Source organism: Neophocaena asiaeorientalis, unplaced genomic scaffold (assembly GCF_003031525.2).
Source record: "Neophocaena asiaeorientalis asiaeorientalis breed wild unplaced genomic scaffold, Neophocaena_asiaeorientalis_V1.1 scaffold598, whole genome shotgun sequence".
Lineage (NCBI taxonomy): Eukaryota > Metazoa > Chordata > Mammalia > Artiodactyla > Phocoenidae > Neophocaena > Neophocaena asiaeorientalis.
Window position 1 is genome coordinate 956,726 of NW_020173036.1, and position 7,825 is coordinate 964,550.

The 7,825-nt window shown below is 49.0% G+C and overlaps 1 protein-coding gene across 1 annotated transcript in view; it reads left to right on the plus strand.

Moving 5' to 3' along the window:
• The window catches only part of HIPK2 (homeodomain interacting protein kinase 2), a 124,793-nt gene that overhangs the window by 103,586 nt on the left and 13,382 nt on the right, over positions 1-7,825 (plus strand). The window lies entirely within an intron of this gene.

Sequence of the window (7,825 nt, forward strand, 5' to 3'; positions counted from 1 at the left end):
CACTGCCTTGGCTCTCTCAGAATTTGAGGTAATTGTCCAATTAATCAGAAAGTTTCCTGTGTCTGATTAACCCCATCTATGGAACTGCCAGTTGGCTCTTCACCCAGAGAGCATTACTGTTTATTCCAAAGCAGTAAGAACTCATTTCACTCTCTATATGCTTCCTGGGGAGAGGGAAGAAATATTTATTATATTTGCGAGACTGTTCACCCTAGTGCCAGAGCCTCTTCTCTACACTTTCCAGCCAGACTGCAACGGAGTGCGGTGTGAGCTTGGGCTGTCTGATGGTCCCCTGGAACTTGCCCCTCTGAACGGTCGGTCTCCTGGCCTTCAGCACCCCCGGACCTCGGGACCTTGTAGATCCACAGTCCCAACCTGCTGGCCCCTCCCTTTGGGACCCAGGAGCTGGGAAGGGAGGCCTGCCCCACGCTGCCAGTCAGCGCACATCCCATGACCTGATGTGAAGCTTAACTTTAACAGTTAGGCCCGAATTACTAATTCCTGATTGGATACAATGTCTCTGATTATAATCACAAACCCTTTTGATTAGATAATAAATTCCTACACTTAAAATCATTACAAGATGTGCAGATAGAATGATTCAAACATTCTCACTACAGCTATTTCTTCCTGCATGGGGCATCCCGTTCCCATCTTTATAATGAACTCAGTGTCTTATCTTCTCAAGATAGGGCTAGTGTATCTTTCATTCCAGTATCCTCTTTAGTGGCCCAGCCTAGGCTTCAGTGTGTCTCAGAGAAGCATATCGTGGAGCATTTCTGGTCCTAGCATTGGGCCAGGCGCTAGAGGGGCCACGGGGCCGGGGGCATGGGGCTCAGTGCTTCATTCCCAGGCTGCCTGTTCCAGAACTGGGCTCAGTTTCCTTTTGGAGGACAGTCCCAAGTTGAGTCAATACCCCGTCCTGCCCAGTGCCTCGTGCCTCGCCTGTCCTCCCCAAAGAGAAAGGCTCCTCCCGGCTGGCTCCGGCCCGGCCCCTGGCCTGGAGCAGCTCGTGCACACATCTGTAGCATCAGGCACGAGAAGGACCAGAAACCTTTGCCCTTTGCCACAACTGGAAAAAGGTGATTTTAAAATCCGACAACTGACTAGATTGGAATATCATTTTGACATTTGAATTGACACAGAATCTCAACCTCTGTGCTCCAGAGAGAATTGAATAGTGGGTCTGAGGAGAAGGAGGATGAGAGAGCCATCTCTCCACCTGTCAGGCCGCTGCCGGGGCCGTGAGCGCAAAGCGAGCCAAAGCACAGGCTGCTTCCGCAGCAGCTCCGGGGCCCAGAAAGAAGAGAACTGGGGTACTTGACAGCATGTGAGGACCTTGGTGACTCCACAAATGAGTCAAGATGTAGGGGAGGGCAGGGAAGGAGCTGACTGCCAGGTGCGTGTGTAAGCGACAACCACAGACAGCGACAGTGGGCTGCTGAGTACCAGAGCTTCATACAGTGGAAAGCGCAGGGGACGGCCTGCCCAGGGGAACGCAACACACCAGAGAGGTTCCGCCAAATGGGGGAAGCTGCAGGCTGAGGCCCGCGCGTAATCAAGACATGTGTCGGCTGCGCACAGGTGGGAGGGGAGGCGCACAGAATGGGATGATAGTGTTTTCTGGAGGGCTCAAATGATCCTTAAAGAATGTTTTAGGACCCAGGAAGACAGGCAAGTGTATTTGAGTCTGAGGAGGATCAAACAGAAACCAGTAGCTATTTTATTCATAGCAAACCCGCCGTGTAATGTGACCACGTTAATGTGACTGCATTTTGTAATGAGAAAAAAAAAACAGGGAAATACGATTACTCATTCTTAGATATCAGAATTATGGCAAACTTTAACACTGGCCCCACTGGTAAGATACTACGCTCGGAACCACAGGTGCTACATAAATAAGGTGGACAGCCTCTGTCCTCAGGAGGTTTGCAGGGTAATAAGCTAGGTAAGATGCTTGCAAATCATCATAACATAAAACAGAATATCAGCCCCTGGAAGCTAGCAGAGGCCTGTGGGGATGCAAAGGGGAAGTAGCTTGAGGAAGTAGCAGGGGAGAGGAGGCGTTTCAAGGTCAAAGGTCCTGATGGGTGTGGACAGTGGGTAGAGGAGGTGAGACTGCAAATTCCAGCGAGATAGGTGGTGGGCGGAGCCTCAGAGGTGGGCAGAAGGGATCAAGAGCACATGGGGCCGCTGATCAGAGAGAAAGGGGGAGGCAAGGAAAGAAGGGACTTCAGATTGGAAAGGGAGATTTGAGGGTCTCTCCTTAGGTGGGCATGGCCAGCTTTGCCAGGAGCTGCTGAGGAGCTGGTGGGAAAGCATCAGTCCTGGGAAAACAAGGACGTGCCCCCAGGTGCAGCCCTCCAGCTGGAAACTTCTCTACCTGTCAGTGCTCCAGTGTGAACCATGGAGACTTCGCTCCTAGATCCTGACCGTTCTTGTTCCCAAACCTGATTTCTCCCAGCCGTGAGCATCTCGATTCTGATCTTCTGTGTCCCTGACCTCATTTCCTATTTGCAGCTCACCCCCAGTGCTAGCCCTGTGACTCTGCCTGAAATGCCGATCACTCCCCATCACGTGACTCAGCCTCAACACAGCAGCCAGAGAGCAGGGGTGGGGGGGGTGATGCTCACAGGGGCGGTGAGCACGGACCACATGGCAGCGTCTTTTAGAGCCGACGTGAGACAAATAATAGTAAATCCACCTTTTTTAGGACTAAGCTTGTCACTAAATCTCTGGGACCAGCTGATAATTGCCTAGAATTTTCAGAAGAATGCCAAAGCAAAATTATCATTCCTGCCCCCCAGTACGTGGCACTGTTCGTTGCCAGATTAGGTGGATGGTCAGCAAGTCCTCCTTGTAAGGAGGACTCCAGAGCATGGGGCAGGCTGGGGGCGAGTGAGTTAGAGAGGAGGGGAGTCATAACAAACATTCCCCAGGTGTTCTCACCTGCACTTCCTGTGCATCATTCGATGGAATAGACAAGGCCAGTAGTTGTAGTCCCATTTGATAGATGAGGAAACTGAGGCCCAAGAAAGGTAAGTGACTCGCCCAGATTGACAAAGTTCTAAGTAGCAGAATTAGGATTCAGGTTCTGTGACATTGAGGAAATGGCAGTCTTAATTACCGGCAGAAATAATTGATTTCTCTTCAGTCATTAATTCAACACATTATAAATTGTGTCCTGTGCTTCCTCTGACCACCACCATGCCCACACCCATGGTCACACCCACTGTGTGCAGGGCACCAGGCCAGGGCAGTGGGAGAGTCCAGGGTACGTTCACTGAGCCCTGACTGGGGCGAGGCATTGATTGGTCAGAGTGCTGGGGCTCTAGCAGCAGGCAGGGCAGAAGTCAGCTCTTCTCATTCTTTAAGAAGATTTGAAAAAGTGAGGAGGCCAAGGAAGACCCAGCAGCCTCCTCTTTCTCGATGTTGGACGAGGGGGCCCTGTGGTCATGGCTAGAGAATTTGCCTAAAGATAGCAAACAGGTATTTTTCTGGGTCCCCCAGGATTAGGAAGTAGAACCAGTCCTATTTTAAATATATTTAAATGACTTTGATCAGAGGAGCATTTGACTGTCCACACGTGCTGAATAAGCTATCGTTTCTCCCTTGAACTTTCCTTGGAGAAAGTTTATGGGTGCACGTCTTACTATTCAGACCCTTCTGCCAACCTTGCCTTGTGCTGAAACTGTCTTTTAGAGGCCATGAGGCTACATCATACAGTCTTCCAAAGTGTGTGACCAGAGTGGCTCATTTCAGCTGATCAATTAGAAATCATTTTGCCCAGTCTCCATTATTCATTCATTTATCTGTTCGTTCAATTATCTATTTCTGGTGGACGGGGTTCATTACTTAGGTCATCAGGGCACTGCTATATTCTGCAGCACGTTGGGAGTGTGTTACAGTTAATGTGACGAAAATGTGAACTTCGGTAGAAGATTGATTCATCAGGATCACTAAGTATTTTAAACAGGGATCACTCTGAAAATGTTTACGCAAAAAGAAATGTGACCCCAAATGTTCTTCTTTACACTAAATTGAAAATCTATAGAGAAATTACTATAGAAAAGGCACAGTCAGGAAGCTGATGTACTGCTGCTCAAAAGACAGCCTGAAAAATTAACATCCACTTACCAGTGGGAAAGCGCACACGCCCACTTAGGCCGACATTGTGCTGTGCGAGTGGCATCAGAGTCAAGCTCGAGGGAAGAAGCAAAGGACCCGACTCACAGTGCCATTTGGAGGGCTCGTTGCTTTGCGGTGTTAAGTTACACCCCACAGATGAACAGAGGATGTTTTGTCGAGGGAACTCTACTGCATCTTTATTACAGGGTTACGTTCAAAACACCCCAGTGGGGGGCTTCACTGGTGGCTCAGTGGTTAAGAATTCGCCTGCCAATGCAGGGGACACGGGTTCGAGCCCTGGTCTGGGAAGATCCCACATGCTGCGGAGCAACTAAGCCCGTGCACCACAACTACTGAGCCTGCGCTCTAGAGCCCACGAGCCACAACTCCCGAAGCCCATGCGCCTAGAGCCCGTGCTCTGCAACAAGAGAAGCCACCGCAGTGAGAAGCCCGTGCACCTCAACGAAGAGTAGCCCCCGCTCACCACAACTAGAGAAAGCCTGTGCGCAGCAACGAAGACCAAACGCAGCCATAAATAAATAAATAAATCTATTTTAAAAAAAAAAACACCCCAGTGGTTAAGGGGGTGCATTTTATGAAAACGCTGTGTTTTGAAGAGGAGACATTGCACCGGACTGTCCCCAGCCACCTGTCCTAACACTGCCGCACGTTACAAAGCTTTCACAGACATGTAGTGACTTCGTGGTGTCCTCCCTGCCTTCTGCAGGGCAGAGGGTGGAGGGCAGGAGCGGGCTGGGAAGCACAGGGCAGAGCCATGCCCAGCGGATGGACCCAGCGCGATCCGGAGAGACTCGCAGGCTGGAGCGCAGGAGGTGGAGGGAGAGTGAATACCTGCTGCTGTGCGTGATGCGTGAGGACTGGGGCCACCCTTTGCTCCTTCTAGGTCCTGTTTCAGATTTCTCCAGAAGGTAGTCATGTAAAACGTGACTGTAATGGTGACACGGATATGTGTGTGTGTATGTTGAGAGACATACACATAGATATAAACGTGGATAATGTAGCGCGAACGTAATGTATGCACCCAATTTAAAATGTAGATTTTTTTGGTTCTCACTAATGACTTTAAATTGGAAGCCACGTGATACATCAGAAGCACACTGGCCTGGTGGCATCGTCGCCTGGCCCCTCTTTTCACATGAAGGGCTGGTTAAAAGCCGTCGGCCTTGTATTTATTTCTAGCTGGGTGGAGAGGGAATGGGAACAGCATAGCGAGCTGTGCGCACGCCTGTGCAGGTGGCCGGCTTGGCAGCTGTCACCTCCATCAGCTGGGACAGCTGTCCATGCGAACGACCCCACGGCCCACCCTTGGAGGAGACCACCGTCACCAGCTGTGCCCCTGGTGGAAGCAGCAGGAACAGTCTCAGTTGCCTTACGTTCTCAGTCTCGCGGGTAGGAGGGGGCTGTGTAGCTAGTAATTAAAAGGGAGTGCAGGCTCTGGACAACCCAACAGCGAAAAAAATAACAACCTAATTTAAAAGTGGGCTAAGGGGGCTTCCCTGGTGGCGCAGTGGTTGAGAGTCCGCCTGCCGATGCAGGGGACAAGGGTTCGTGCCCCGGTCCGGGAAGATCCCACATGCTGCGGAGCGGCTGGGCCCCTGAGCCATGGCCGCTGAGCCTGCACATCCAGAGCCTGTGCTCCGCAATGGGAGAGGCCACAACAGTGAGAGGCCCGCGTACCCAAAAAAAAAAGTGGGCTAAGGACTGGGACCGACGTTTCTTAAAAGAAGACATGTACGGGGCCAACAGCCATATGAAAACTGCTCCACGTTATTCGTGATCAGGGAAATGCAAACCAAAACCATGATGAGATATCACCTCACACCTGTCGGGATGGCTATTATCGAAAAGAAAAGATAACGAGTGTGGACGAGGAGGATGTGGAGACACTGGAACTCTTGTGCGCTGTTGGTGGGAATACAAATTGGTGCAGCCGCTATGGAAAACAGTATGGAAGTTCCTCAAAAAAATTAAAAATAGAGCTGCCATATGATCTAGCAGTCCCACTTCTGAGTATTTATCCAAAAGAATGGAAATCAGGACCTCAAGGAGATAGCCACTCCCATGTTGATTGCAGCATTAGTCACAATAGCCAGGATGTGGAAACAACCTAAGTGTCCGTCAGGTGAGTGGACAGATGAATGGATAAAGAAGACGCAGCGTGTGCACACAGTGGAATACTGTTCGGCCTTAAAAAGAAGAAAATGTGCAGTATGCAAAAAACCTCTCACATGAGCTGTCTAAAAGAGTCAACTTCACAGAATCAAAGAGTGGACTCTCGCTTGCCAGGGACTCTGGGTAAGGGGAAATGAGGAGTCACTGACCAACAGGCATACACTTCAGTTGAGATGAATAAGCCCTATAGATCTGCTGTACAGCGTCACAGCTATAGTCATCACTACTGTATTGTATACTTAGAATTTTATGAAGGTAGATCTCGTGTTGCATATTCTTACCACAATAAAATAAAAATTTTTTAAATAAATAAACTAAGACCACACTTAGTCACAAAAAGAAAAAGAAGAAGAATTCTAGCTCTTGGTTCCAACCTGACCTTGCCCCTAACCAGCTGTGTGGCCTTGAACAACCAAGTGACCTAAGCTCTCCACATCTGAAGTTGGTTGTTCTTAAAATGAAAGTTGTAATATTCTTCACCTCGTAGTTTTGCTGTGAAGATTAGAGGGGATAAAACATGCAGGGGACTTTGAACAGTAGTTGTGCATTCAATAAACGTTTCCTGTGTTTAGTAATCGATGTCATAGTAACAGAAGAGCAGTATTTTTCACATATAGCATTGATTATGGCATCAGAGGCATGAAATAAGTCATGGAAAGTTCATTGGTGGAGATGAGTGTTGACTCAGGTCTTGGAGGACGGAATTGATGGTGATTGGCAAATGGAAATCAGAAGCACATTCCAATTAGGGTCCTACAGAGAAGGGGGTCACAGATTTGTGTCTGATCTTCCCGCAGTGTTTTCTCCATTGAGGCTGATTTCTTTACTTAGCTCCTTATTTCTTTTCATCATTTTAAAATGATGAAAATCATCTATTGCCATCACAGCACAAGGCAGTCATGAGCTCTGGCAGCTTTGGTTTTTATTTGGAAGTGATGTTCTGTCGAGACCACTTAAGCAAGTATCTCTCATTCTTCTATCACTGTTTCTCACTTCCATTAACCAATTCATAATGGGATTGATAAGCTATCAATAATAATTAGACACTACAGTGGGATGAAGCCCAGTAGAATAGACACATAGGAGCCAAAAGAACCCATAGTACTAATGTCAAATGTGTGCTCATTTTTTTTATAGTCTCTAAGTGATTAGCTTTTTTTTTTTTTTAATTTATTTTTGGCTGCGTTGGGTCTTCATTGCTGCGCGCGGTCTTTCTCTAGTTGTGGCGAGCAGGGGCTACTCTTCCTTGTGGTGCGCAGCCTTCTCATTGTGGTGGCTTCTCTTATTGCGGAGCACGGGCTCTAGGCGCAGGGGCTTCAGTAGTTGTGGCATGTGGGCTCAGTAGTTGTGGCTCGCAGGCTCTAGAGTGCAAGCTCTGTAGTTGTGGCACACGGGCTTCGTTGGTCCGCGGCATGTGGGATCTTCCTGAACCGGGCCCGAACCCCTATCCCCTGCATTGGCAGGCGGATTCTTTTTTTTTTTGCGGTACGCGGGGCTCCCACTG